This window comes from Eulemur rufifrons, chromosome 25, assembly GCF_041146395.1.
Source record: "Eulemur rufifrons isolate Redbay chromosome 25, OSU_ERuf_1, whole genome shotgun sequence".
Lineage (NCBI taxonomy): Eukaryota > Metazoa > Chordata > Mammalia > Primates > Lemuridae > Eulemur > Eulemur rufifrons.
The window spans coordinates 16,793,455-16,807,761 of NC_091007.1; the positions used below are offsets into that span (position 1 = coordinate 16,793,455).

The window sequence follows — 14,307 nt, forward strand, 5'->3', positions numbered from 1 at the left end:
TAGGATGATAAAAATTGAACTTGCGTGAAAATAAAATGGTTTGGATTTAAGCCTCGTTCAGGGGTGGTGTTGAAATCAGCAGAATTTTGCTAGTGAATGAGACACTTTCGGGTATCTAAATTTCTTCTTAAATAGATATATATTTTATGATAGTCCAGAGCCTTCCTGGTGTATCTTGAAAATTCTCCAAAGCTCATCTAGTAATAGAAAAGCTCATTTGGATAGAGGAAATTTCCCTAGCCTGAATTGGTTGAAGGAAATCAACATAATAATTATAATCATAAAAATCTAGTCAAAGAAATTGAGTCCAAAAGAGGTTAAAGACGTTATCTGTTGTCGTATATGGATCAGAAAAGGTATAAAAAATAAGATCTAGATATGGAGTTACTCAGTACCTTATTAGAACCATTGCTCCTGCCTAAAAATGATAATATCATTTATTCTTACATAACCTTATAAAAGGAAGACCAAAATTGTAAGTGGAATGTGAACTACCTTACCATTTTCACACACGAGTCAGAAAGCCCTGTCCCCTTTGGCAGAGTTTTATCACAAAAGGTCTGTCCGTCCTTATGTGTTCAGTCATAGGGAATGTCACAGCAGAAGGGTTTTAGGAGGATGGAAAGAGAATGAATGTGAAAGTTTTGGAGTCATGCACGGAACAACAAATTCTAATTCTCTCATGGAGTTAGAACAACAGCCACGGTGACTGGCTTGATTAAGCAGAACTGAGAACAATTAAGGATTGCAAAATAGTATTTATTCTCTCCTTTCCAACGTCTTTCGGAAGTGAAATTCTAAGCATCCATGAAAGGGACTCTTCTCATAACCATGGACAGCCAAGGGGTATAGGATAAACACTCAGAGTGGCTCGTTAAAGCCGACCAGTGTCACAACGAGAGAGAAATCTACTAAGATGTGCCGGAAGGCTTGGAAGCTTGTGCCGTGGGCTTCACAGAAGGGATGACACACTGGTCCCCGCAGCGGGCTGGGAGGCGCTGGGTGGGAAATGGTGTGTCGCTGAGGGGATGGGACTTAGAGCTGTAAGAATTTAGTCCGGGAAACAATAAAAAACAGTCCATCTCCAGTAGATAATGTTGACAGCCTGAATCCCACCATCCCACCGTCCCCCCAACACACGCTGCCCCGCTTTGTGGGTAGAAAAGGATGGAGAGCTTGAGTCTGCCGTGATCATATTAAACTATTCCCACCTCTCTAGGTTTGGGGGATTTTGTCTGCTTTTATCCCAGAACCTAGTCTGACGTCACCATGTAGTTAACCACATATACGCAACTTAATGAGCGTCATTGAGCCCTGTGTTTCCAGGGATTTAGTTATGGGAGAGAACAAAAATGAAGAAAGCTTCTGCTAATCTGTGGAGTCTTCTCTGTATGGATCCCTGATCAAAGTCTTGGAGGAGTTTGGCTTTCAGTACCATCGATATTCTTTTTTTTTTTTTTTTTTTTTTGAGACAGGGTCTCGCCTGTTGCCCTGGCTAGAGTGCCGTGGCGTCATCATAGTTCACTGCGGCCTCCAACTGCTGGGCTCAAGCGATCCTCCTGCCTCAGCCTCCCAAGCAGCTGGGACTACAGGCACATGCCACTCTGCCCAGCTAATTTTTTAAATTTTAGTAGAGTTGGGGTATCACTGTCTTGCTCAGGCTGGTCTTTAACTCCTGGCCTCAAGCAATCCTCCTGCCTCGGCCTCCCAGAGTGTTGGGATTACAGGCGTGAGCCACCGCACCTAGCCAACCACCAGTATTCTTTTAGGGCCTCCACTTCCTCTTTAAAAAGGATTTGCCAGCATCAGAGATTACCATTTTACCAAACCTCAGAAAATTCTATGGATTTCTCTTTTCCATGTTAGAAAACCTTCTTAGAAAATCAAAATCATCATATTTCCAGAATAAGAAATTTTAGAAAGGCTGACTAAAAAAGATTAATGTTCACCTAAAATATACTGTCATTGCTATCATATGCTGACATACGATTGTAATTATGAATATAATTTTACATTTTCACATTTTTCATTTCCCAAAATGTGAAATAGCTGAGGAAGAATTTTATCTCACACACTTGCCAAGGTGACTCCTCACCTGTTAACCGGCTCATCTCTGGAGGGCAGAATTGGAATGCTTGTGTGCATGTAGGCTGGCTAGATTCCTTCTCCTGAAGCCCCACACATATGAACAGACACACACGGACACACACACAGACATATACACACATAACACAGACAGACACATATACCACATAGACACGGACATGCACACCATACAGACACACACAGACACACATACCATGTAAGACACACTATACAGACATACACACACAGACAAATACAGCCCATGCAGACACACACGCCCTACCCTCTACAGTAGAGTCACTCTTATGAAAGACCTAGACACCCCCACTTATTCCGCAAGGCACATGACAAAAGTGAAGAATGATTCTCTAGTAAAAAGAACTTGAGTCTAGAACTGCCTGCAGCACCCCCACCTGTCCCCCCATCGTGCCCTCGACAGTGAATTGTGGGGCTCGCACCATCCTTCCTCCTCCCCAGCTGCAGCGCACAGTCTGCCCGGAGCTCAGTTTGGGAGAACTCAGGGACTGGGCTGCCATGTCCTGCTGCTGGGATATGTGTGAGGAGGAGGAGGAGGATGTGGGTGGCAGCTGGCAATTATTGAGCCTTTTACCAGCCAGGCACTGTGCTGAGCAGTTCTGACACATCATATGAAGTCATTGTCACGACAGCCCAGTGAGGTATGCGCTGTCATCATCCCTATTTCACAGATGCAGAAACTGAGGCTCAGAGAGGTTAAGTGACTTTCCCAAGGCCACAAAGCCACTAAGTGGCATAAAATGTCCAGGTCCACTAAAGAATCCATACTTTTTTTTTGCCGCTGTGCACTATTCTGCCTGGTGAGGGAGAATTATGAGACCCACCTTCACACAGCAGGGAAGTGAATTCAGGCGTAAACTGTAAGCATTTCAACCAGAATTCTTCAAAAATTGTTTCAGGACTAGATGCTAAGTAACTGCTCCTAAAGGATATTTACAATCATAAACACATGTAATTTGCATAATTATGCTGCTAAATATATACATGCCATTTAAAATATAACTGCCCTAGCTAGTATATTAGCACAATTATGCAGAAATAGGGAAAGAAAGAAGAGAACATCCTTGGTAGATTTTGTTTTCAAAAAAATACATCAGAGTACTATGTTCAAAGAAAATTTTAAAAACAAGAATACCAGAAATGATTACTGGAGCACAAAATTATAGTCCATTGTCTCACCCATACCGTGATATTATTTAGAAATATCTAATCTGGATAAGTATTGTTAAAGAGTCTTCAACCCCTTAAAGCCTAACTTCATGAGTACAGGGTCCTGTAAAGTATCAAACCAATTTCTGCTGCAATTTTATAACGTTAGAAAGCAAATAAATCTTGAGAGTACTTTTTAGATGAGACTCTCAAGTGAGATTTTACTCTGAGATGTGAAGCTACAAAAACACAGGAGGGAGGCTGAGAAATCTTTGGCTGTGCTTTCTTGCGTCTCTGCTGGGTTCATACGCTGTTCCGAAGAGCACTTCAATGTAATAGCCCCAAAATCTGTAGGATGTTAAAAATCAGAGAGGAAAATTCTTTCTTTCACATCCAGACTTAGGAGACATCCAATGGTAGCTTTTTTTTTTTTTTTTTTGGTAGGAACATGATTTTATAACAGCTCTATTGACTTGAAAATGAAGAGCTCGAGACTAAGTAATTTGAACTTGATTCTCATATTTCATCATGTGCCTCGTTCTAATGAATTTGTCATCTCTCTTTTTTAAGATGCTTCAATAAGCATCTAGTACTGACAAATTGTATCTAGAAGATCTGGAAAATACAGTGTCTGTAGTATAACATGTGTGATGCTAGGCGTGTCCTCCAAGGGGACCGTGGCCTTTGGGGTAGAGTAATAGATCACAGTTGCCTTGACTTTCGGAACAGCCATTCTCCTGTCTGAGCTTCTAGAAAGAAAGCAATTTTGAGTGATGTGGTGGCATTACCCAAATGACTTCCCTTTAGCTGGGACTCCAGAAAGAAGATAAGTCCAAGCAAGTATCAGAGATTGTCCAGGGAGACCATGTGTGACAGATGGCTTGGCATGTGAGGCTCTGTCTTCCCTAGATTATAAAATTACTTCATTAAACAGCATCATTATTTCTATTCATGGCACATAAAACGGCCCTTAAGAATTGTAAAATTCTATGACATTTATGTTTTGCTATTTTCTATTTGTAGTTTGGATCATATACTTTAATGTAAAATATCTTTATTGAAATAACACTCAAAATTCAAGAGTACTCCTTGCAAAGTGACGAGCTCTCCTTCCAAATGTATCATGGATTCCTCCAAATGGAATATGACTTTTCAAGACATAGTGAACTTGAACTGGAGGTCATATTTTTACCTTATTCTGCACCTAAAGCAGCTAAATCCAACAAACTAATAAAGAGTAACACTGGGGGGCAAATTCCTGCCCTGTCTGGGCACCTGTAGCTGGAGAAGGAAAAGCCATATGAGTTCCTGTTATGATTTCTGAGTCGGTGTAGACTTAGAGAGCAGAAACTTTGGTGTACAGGGGGAAGCCCGCACGCTAACTGGTAGCTTGTGTCTGTTTTTAATCATTTTACGTCACTTTCTCATTTCATGAGGGTCCAATCTTACTGTGTTGGTAGCTTGGAGTGATGCGATGGAGGCTTGGTTTAACAGTTGATGGAATGAAAGTGCAAATTCAGACCTATATCATTTTAAAATGTTCATTGTGACTGGCAGACCTTTGAAGATTTTCTAAACTATGCTTTATCTGGCTAGAGGGCAGTGAGTCTGAATGATGGGAAAAGAATGATTAATTTTTTTCCTTTCTTGCTTGTGCAGTCAAAAGGAAGTCACATGAGAGATCTCCTAAGTAGTTAGACTCGGCATCTCTCTAAAGCAGGGTTTCTTAAACTTGGTGCTGTTGACAGTCTGGGCCTGATAATTTGCTGTAGAAGGCTGTCTTATGCATTGCAGGATGTTCTCTTTGTCCGTTTTGTGTTGCCATAAAAGGTCATCTAAAACTGGGTAATTTATAGAGAAAAGAGATTTATTTAGCTCACGGTTCTGCAGGCTGAGAAGTTCAAGGACGTGACGAGGGCTTTCATGCTGAGTGATCAGATGGCAGAGGAGATCAAAGGGGAAGTGGACTCATGCAAAGAGAGGGAAATCTGAGGGGCATCTGGCTTCCTAGTCCCCCTCCTAGGAACTAATTCATTTCCAAGAAACTGATGCAGCCTCTCGCGAGCGAGAACTCACTACTGCAAGAATGGCACCAAGCCGATCATGGGGAGTCCACCGCCATAACCCCAACCTCCCAACACTGCCACATGGGGGATCCAATTTTAACCTGGGTTCTGATGGGGGACAAACAAACCATATCCAAACTGTAGCAAATGCTTCTCAGCATCCCCAGCCTCTAGGCACTGGGTGCCAGCAGCAAATGACCCCCAATCCTGCTCTAGTCATGACAATCAAAGACATCTCCAGACCAGTGCCCTGGCAGGGGGAGGGCAAAATACCTCTGGCTCAGAAACTCTGCTCTCAAGGAAATTTGAACTTTTTCTACTTAACGGAGTAGAGAAAAGAAAGAATTGCCCCATCCTCAAGCAGTATAAATTTCAGCATTCATAAGAAAAGGATCATGACCGTTGTTACCTTGCATCTTTGGTAAAGCAGCTCATTATTGATAGCATTTGCTATTGCTACCTGCAGGTCAATCAATCTGCCTGTCCACCACTTATTGAGAGGCAGGAAGTTGTAGTGGGCTCCCAAGCCGGACTGCCTGGTTCAGATCCCAGTTCTGACACTTGGTACCAGCTGGGACCTGAATCCTGCTCTACCTCCGTTTGCTCATCTGTGAAATAGAGATAATAATCGTGTCTTCCTCGTAGGGTGGAGCAGCTCCTTACGGTTAAGTGCCTTGTGCCATCCTGGAATATAGTAAGTGGTCAAGAGTTCCTGCTCTGAGCAAAGCCCTCCAGTAAATGCTAGCAGAGTGTTAAACAAGGAGATAAATGCACAGAGCTAAGACCAGGGGCAGCGGGAAGAAACGGGGGAAGACATTTTTGAACATAATGTCAGAAAGCACATAAAGGAGTGGGGTTGAGAGAGTAAAACTAAGTATGAAGAGGGAATGGAATTAGCTGAGTTGACAGATCCAAATCAAAACGCTTTGAAGTGCATTTCAGGAGAGTGGTCAGAATTGCATATCTGCTTGGGTCCAGGGCCACAAAGACAAGCCAGGTTTAGGGCATCCTTTTACAATTGCTTCTGAGCTACATGTCTGATGATAAAGACACCTAACCAGGATGGTTGAAATTATTAGGTTATGTGTTTTGATGCTGAAGGGTACCCGACTTCAGCTCTTGTCTGAATTGCTTTTTCATGCACCTCTAATTATGGATCAATAAATGTTTATTGAGCTCGTCTTATGTGCTTAGCCGTGGCCTGGATGCTTTGGTGGATACAAAGAAGCTCAGATGTGGTCCCCGTACGCTAGGAACATTAACTGTGAAGACAGTAATAAAACATTAAAAGCTTAATATAAACATAAAAGCTGTGCCACAGTTAACTACCCGAAACTTCTGAGTTACAAATGCCTATTAAGACCTGTTTTAGAGGAACAACCACAAGAGGCTTGCATTCTTGACATTTCTTTAGGCTTTGGTAATGCCCAGGGATGCTCTTCTCATCAGCCTGAGAGTGACAATGTCTTCTAGTGAATCAGGGAGGAAGGAGGGAAGAGGAAATGCCAAGGCAAATGCTTCTCCTGGAGGCTTGAGTTTGTAGGGGCGAGATCTCTTCCCAGCTTCTCCAAGCCCAGTTGGGAAGTCGGGGCACGTTTTCCTTGAAAACAATGCGGAACAATGACGGGACTAATAACACGTTGTAGGTTCAAGAGGCTTCCGTGGGCCAGCTGGAAACCCAACCAGCATTTATTCCAAGTTTTAAACAATGAAAGTACAAGGAAACTTTTCAATTACAAGCCTGCCATAATTTGGAGACTGCTTGTACGTAATTAATTCCAAAGAAGTGATACAGGCAGTAATTGCTATGAATTCAGAAAAGGGAGCACTTGCCCGAAGTTATGCTGGTCTGGGAGGCTTCGTGAGAACAGCAAGAGGATCTAGGATGTAGGGCAGGTAAATAAGGACAGGGAAAGGTGTCATTTGGGAAGGCAGACTGGTCTTTATGCAAAATGTGCTGTACTTCTACCATCACGGTGCCTGTAAACATGACATCTCTATGTGATGTTTTGCCACTCTTAGAAATCAAGTGCCGATAAATTGAATTATTACTTCATTCACGGGCATAGAACTTCATGGTTAAGTAATATTAGGGAGCGATTCCTTAGACTGCTTAGTTCAGGTGACAGATGTTTGATAAACATACTTGACCAACTGACAAATGTAGAAGAAGCCAGCCGTCCTCTTCCACCAGGGAGATTCTGTCAAAAATACCAGTGGAATGACTGCCACAAGGGCTGTCCTGCTTTCAACAAACCAGTCTCTCAAAGGGAAGAGCCATCATCTGTCACTAATTAGACCAAATGAGATGCGCCTCTGTATCTCCTTTGAATATTCATGAAATGCTGTCAATCAGAAGTCTGACACCAGAAACGAAACCGGAAGAAGCTAAATAAAGGGAGATTCAGAAAACTCCCTTTCCTTGCCAACTAGAGCCTCTTCAAAGAGAAGAGTAATGCTGTAGGTGCAGACTCGGTCTCCTTAAAAGATGGTAGGATCGACTCGATGCAGAATCAGTGTGGTGCCACCCAGCCCAAAGGTGGGCTCGTCTAAGTAGCCAGCGCACAGCTCCTGGTCTCTCCTGGCGCCCCGGCCACCCTTAGCCTCTCTTGTGATTGGTTGTCCTTCTCTCTGGTGGATTCCATGGAGATTACACTTGTCCTGATTTCATTCCAGACTTTATTTTTCATGAACGATATAGCCAGGTCTAAGTATTCATTCTAACTTTCCAAAATGGTAGGTCTTTAAAAGTCTGTATTGGCCACTACACTCGTGTTGGGCCAACACATGTTTCCAGTAAATACCTCCTCTTCTGCATTGTCTATCCTCAGAGCTAAAGGGAGCTCAGAGAACACCGTGTCCTCACCCCTGACTTTACAGGTTGGGGAACAGCCAGGAGACTTCCTGAAGGTCCAGCAACTTGGGTTGCTCTGGTGAAATGGTTGCTTCACTGTCATGCTGTGTCAGTGATTTTTGTCATTGTCATGAAAGTAGCATGTCCCTACTACATCCCCCAACAAACACAGGTAACTAAGAAGACAAAACAAAAACAGACACACACTAGAGAGGCCAAATATAGGAGCTGTCTTCCTTCTTTTTCCTGAGTCATTATCTTATTTCTTTGGGGGCTGCCCTACGATTTTACAGCTCACAAGCAGGTGGGAGTGCGGGCTTATTCCCGCAGCCACCTGAGGACCACTCAGGGGACCATCCCTTGCCGTATCTTCTGACACCATCTCTCCTTTGAGGCCAGATGGGAGGTCCGTGTTCAGGTCGCCCAGAACATGAACGAACGGCTATTCCTACCGGTTTGTACCTGTTCAAAAAATGAGATGTCACTTCCAGAGCATGAATATTACAGATTCCCCTCAGGGAAGAGAAAGAAAATGCAAAATAGGCGATTTCATAAAGCAGGGTGTAGGCTTGCCCTGGGGAGTGGGGGCCCTCGTCACCCAGCAGAGAGCCAGCAGGAAGTGAAGGGCCTCACCCCAGAGAGTGAGTCACCGGGAGGCGGCTCAGAGCCATAGTGCGGCTCTGGGAGAGTCTGCGAGCTAATTAGCTCGGCTTCCCCAGGAAAATCCCTGCCTCCCTAAGCCGCAGCATCCTTTGCCCCAACAAAGGGACGATAACTGCTACTCGGGAGTTCTCCGCAGATACCCAGTACTGGGATCGCTGGATCAAATAGTAGGTCTACTTCCAGTTCTTTGAGGAATCTCCAGACTACTTTGCACAGAGGTTGTGCTAGTTTGCAGTCCCACCAACGGTGTGTAAGTGTTCCTTTCTCTCCGCATCCACACCAGCATCTGTTGTTGATGGGGCACCACTCAGACGTGAAAAACATGGTGATCTAGTATCTTTTGTAACAACCTGGGTGGAACTGGAGACCATTCTTCTTAGTAAAGCATTGCAAGAATGGAAAAACAAACACCACATGTACTCACTATTAAATTGGAATTAATCAATTCATACTTACGTGCACGTATAAGAAGTAAAACTCAAGGGAAATCAAGCAGGTGGGAGGTGGGAAGGAGGGGATGGGTAAATTCATACCTAACGGCTACAGTGCACACTATCTGGGTGATAGGCACACTTAACTTTGACTCAGACTGTACAAAAGCAAATTATGTAACCAAAACGTGTGTACCCCTGTAAAACTCTGAAATAAAAGTTTTTTTTTAAAAAAAAAAAAAAAGAGTTCTGTGCAATCTAAATGAAAATAGCTATAAGATCACTTTCAAACTGGAAAGTTCTCTATAAAGAAGAGCCTTATTGACATAAATCTGTGAAATCATACAGTTGTGCTGACTCTTTTGATCTAAGGGACGACTGTGCCCTTATCCCTGACTTGGGACCGTTTTCTGGTGCCAACCAGAAGAGCCTGCGCAGAAAGTAGATTGTGAAATAGATGAAAGGCTTCCTGGAGTGAGTCCCAAGTCCGTTCTGCTGTGCTGGGCAGAGCACTGCGGGAACCTCAGAAATTGATAGCGCGTGTTGGGAACAGCAGGCCTGGGTGTGACCGGGCTGGCCACACCTTTCTGTTTTTCCTTCAGTCAAGATCACAGAACCAGAATGGGAAGAACTACGGAGCCTACATAAGTCCCTGCCAACCAGAAACTTTGGTCATTCTGTCATTCTAGAATTCTAAGTCAGGTTGGATTTCCACGTGACATTCTTTGGGTGGTGGGAACCTTATGAGAGAATGGGCACCCCTATTTAACAAGGCATGGGGTTCTTATGACACCCTGTTTCCTCTGCATACTAAGAGTTTGCTCAGTGTTTTACATTCTCTGTCATGAACTCAGCTCCATGGTCATTAGCTTCCTGGGTTTGAACTTGTTGGAGACTTTCCTACCTCCAGGACTTTGTATTTGCTATTCTTCTGCCTTGTGCATTATGCCACCAAACGTCCACCTGTCTAGCTTCTCTCCAACATCAGAGCTCTACCCAAATGCCACCAGTTCAGGGAGACCTTTCCTGACCATGATGTTTGAACTTGCAACATCCCTCTCCCCCGCCATACACAGATATATAAATGGCAAAATTAAATAAACAATATATGTGCATTTATATATGAGTATATACACTTACATACACATATATATTTCTTTACCTATCTAGTTTATTGAGCCATTACCCCCACCCCCTAGAATGCAAATTTCATGAGGACAAACCCTTTGCTTTTACCACTATTTCCCCAGTATCTTGTACTGTGCCTGGCACATGGTTGACGCCCAAGAAGTATGTGTTAAGTGAATGAATTTGAAGGGATATAATGAAGACTTACACATCCGTAATGTGTTACAGGTTACAATGTGCTTGCCTGCACATTTTCCCATCTGCCCTTATTTCCAGTGTCTCTGTAGAGTGATAACCTTTGGGTTAGATAAGGTAGTTGTTATCCCAGTTTGGCGGTTGAGGAAACAGATGCAGAGATAGTAAGTGACTTATGAGTAGAAATTTATGTCTCACCCAGGGCATCTGTTAGTCAGCTCGAATGCAGCATGTCCAGAAGTGAACTCCTCCCTTCCCCAGTGACTTCATTCACCCAGTCGCTTAGACCAAAAGCCTTGGTGCCATCTTGACTGCTCTCTCCCAGCCCACTTTTGGACACCCAGAGAATTCAGTTTGATCTATTCTCAAAAATTTCCTGCCTCGAGCTATTGATCTCAACCTCACAGCTACCCCCAGTCCAGGTCACCCCTATCTATCACCTGATGTGCTACAGTGGCCTCCTAAGAGATCTCCGCACTCTGTCCCTGCCCACCTTCAGCCTGTTCTGAGTGCAGAAGCTACAGTGACCCTGTTAAAACACAAGTTCCCTTCATGTCCCTTGCTGGGGGCTCCCATCATGTTAAGAGTCAAAGCAAGAGTCATTAAGATGACCCACAGGTAGGGAGAATGCACTTGCCACCTGGACAGGGACAGCTCTGCCTTATCCCTGTTGTCCCTACACGATCATTGCAATAATCAATAGCTCCCCTTTCTCTTTCCAAAGCATCCTGGTTTGGAAGATAAATGATACGGCCCCTTCCCATAACCCATGACCAGGTCTCCCCTCTGCTCCCTGTCTGGCACCACCCCTATGACCCCCCGCCCTCACTCCCTGCAGGCATAGGGGCCTCCCCAGCTCTCCTCAGCCCCACCAGGCAGGCTCCTGCTCTCCCTGTGGCCTGGAATATTCCTCCCCCAGATAATGTGCATGGCTCGCTCTCTCAGTTCCTTCAGGTCCTTGTTCAACGGTCACTTTCTCAGTGAGGCCCTCTCTGGCCGCCATGTCTAAAATTTCAGCTCCCTTTCCTCTCTCTCTTCCCAGCTTTGTTTATGTCTTTCATACTCTTTAGCATCCGAGATTTCTTACTCATTTTACTTATGGTCAGTAGGACATCACCTCCACGTGGGCAAGGATTTTCATCTGTTTTGTTCACTTCTATATTCTTAGTGCCTGGAACACTGCCTAGTATACAGTAGGTGCTCAATAAATGTTGGTTGAATTAATGGGTGAAAGAAAGGTCACACTGCTATAAACTGGTGGAGTCAGAGCACAAATGCAAGTTAATTCCTGGCCTGGTGTTTTTGCTTCCAGTAAATTTTATTTGGTCTAGTTCTTCTGCCCTACCCTGGAACACTGTGTTCTACTCTCCGCCCCCCGCCCCCCCCCCCCCAACTAAATCCTACCATTCTCTTCGGCTCCATTCACATGTCACTTCTTAGGAGGATTTGTTCTCCCCCGGCCCACTGCTCTGTCTCCATCACCCTGGAGCACTTTGTCGCTAGCGCCGAGAGCAGGGGAGCCCCATAGGATCCCGGCTGGGGCGGAGCCCCTGCGCCCACCCACACCAGGTCATCGGAAGCCTGGGGTCTGGAGGGAAGATGTTGGCATCCTTGGTCCCCAATGCTGTCACGATGCTCACACTCAAAGTGGTTGTTGACGGGAACTGCAGTTGACATTGACAATCAAACATCTTCCGGGGCCTTTAGGAAAATAAACAGCACCCCTTCGGAGTGTGTGAAGAACTGTTAGTGGGAATGCCATTATATCTGTGGCAGTCCCTCTTTACACCTGATTATGAACTTTAATTCTCATGCTGCCTCAGTGAATTTATGGAGAGAGATTAGAAATAGCTTTTCCCCCTAGATCCTTGTAAACGTAGCTTCATTGTTGCCTGTTTTGTTTTGTTTTGTTTTGTTTTTTAACAGGTGTTCTTAAATGTGTCTGTCTTCATGCATCGTAGGTGAAATGCAGAGCATTTCGGATGAACCCTTTCCGTTTGGTCATGGGCTCTTCCCTGACTTGGAAACAAGGGGCACAGGGATCATTTTTTCTCAGGTGCTGCTCTCCTCAGTCGGTCGGAAAGCAGAGTCAGTCTAGCACGGGAAATGCAGGGCTGAGAAATAGCCCAGAAACAAGAGAGTCCAGTTGGGATAGGGTGGAAAGTGTAAAATCCCTGTCAAGGAGGGACAGGGAAAATCAGCGGGGACCGTGCAGATAGTATTGAAGGTGGACGAAAGTGAGGCCAGACTGCAGGGCAAGGGCTAGTGTGTATGAATAATGGAACCAAAGGTGACAAAAGATTGCTATGCTTAGCAGGGGATTTTGGAATTTCAGACCTAGACAGTAAAACCATACCAGGTTAGGATTCAAGGTCAGAGTATGTCCATAAAGAAGAGTTTGGGAGCCCGAGGTGGGAGAATCGCTCAAGGTCAGGAGTTCGAGACCTGCCTGAGCAAGAGTGAGACCCCCATCTCTACTAAAAATAGAAAGAAATGATCTAGACAGCTAAAAAAATATATAGAAAAAAATTAGCTGGGCATGGTGGCACATGCCTGTAGTCCCAGCTACTCAGGAGGCTGAGGCAGAAGGATTGCTTAAGCCCAGGAGTTTGAGGTTGCCGTGAGCTTGATGCCACGGCACTCTAGCCCAGGCAACAGAGCAAGACTCTGTCTCAAAAAAAAAAAAAAGAGTTTGAGGATCCACAAGGCCAAACTTCAGAAGGGGTTCTTGGTGCAGACATTGAAGCCACGGAAGATAGTGGCTGGCGTGGGTCAGACAGGAGTGGGACTCCCACGCTGGAGTCACCCAGGCACGTGAGGGAGTGTCCTGGCTGCTGGAAGCGAACTCAGGGACGAGGAATTCAGAATTCAGAAGCAGGGCAGGTGTTGAGGCATCAGACAGAACAATGGATTGAGGTGCCTTTTAGGGACAAAAGAACATATGCGCACGCCATCCTGCTCACGCAGAGGGCCCGGGGAGAAATAGCAGCATTTACCATGAGCTACATCAACATCTCCTTAATAGATCTAGATATTTCAATGGGAAGTTAAATTTGTCAGTTTCTGAAACAACATCTTTAGTTATACAACTTTTCCGCCAATAGGTTAACTTTGGGCAGAAACAGAAAGTTCATGGCTCAGAGTCATATTTGAAGCTTTACCACAAAATCAGATGATTTGAATTCCAGTGTTTTGTTGAACTCATCTGAAAACAGCGTCTTTAATTACTTTGGGTTTTTTTTTCCCCTCATACCAAAGAATCAGGGCATGAACAAACAAGGGCATAGCCTCGCTTTAAACCTGTTCACTATTCCATTCTGGAAAATGCCTGCAGCACTGCCAAGACGAAAGGATTTTAGTTCAGTTAGATTTCTCCCAGGGGGGAAAAAAAACTTGACAATGTGAAAAGAAGGCAGTGTTTAGGAATGATGTTATTTTGCTCTTTGCTGTGTCCATAGCAGCTAGCATGTTACCTAGCACATACTAACACATCAACTGCCATGAGAGTTGTATTTAACTCACGCTAGTTTTGAGCCCGGGGCCTCGTGAAGCATATGTAACTCACATGTCTCTTCACCTTCGGAGCCGCATGAAATATTTTCAAGTTGCATAGAACTCAAGCACAGAAAACAATAAAAAAATAACTAATTTTTCATGAAATCAAAAAGGATCGTTTTGTTTTTGAATTTTTTATTCTATT

At 44.3% G+C, this 14,307-nt stretch overlaps 1 protein-coding gene across 6 annotated transcripts in view; it reads left to right on the forward strand.

The window, feature by feature from the left end:
• Positions 1-14,307, forward strand: part of KIAA1217 (KIAA1217 ortholog) — a 294,522-nt gene that overhangs the window by 225,928 nt on the left and 54,287 nt on the right. The window lies entirely within an intron of this gene.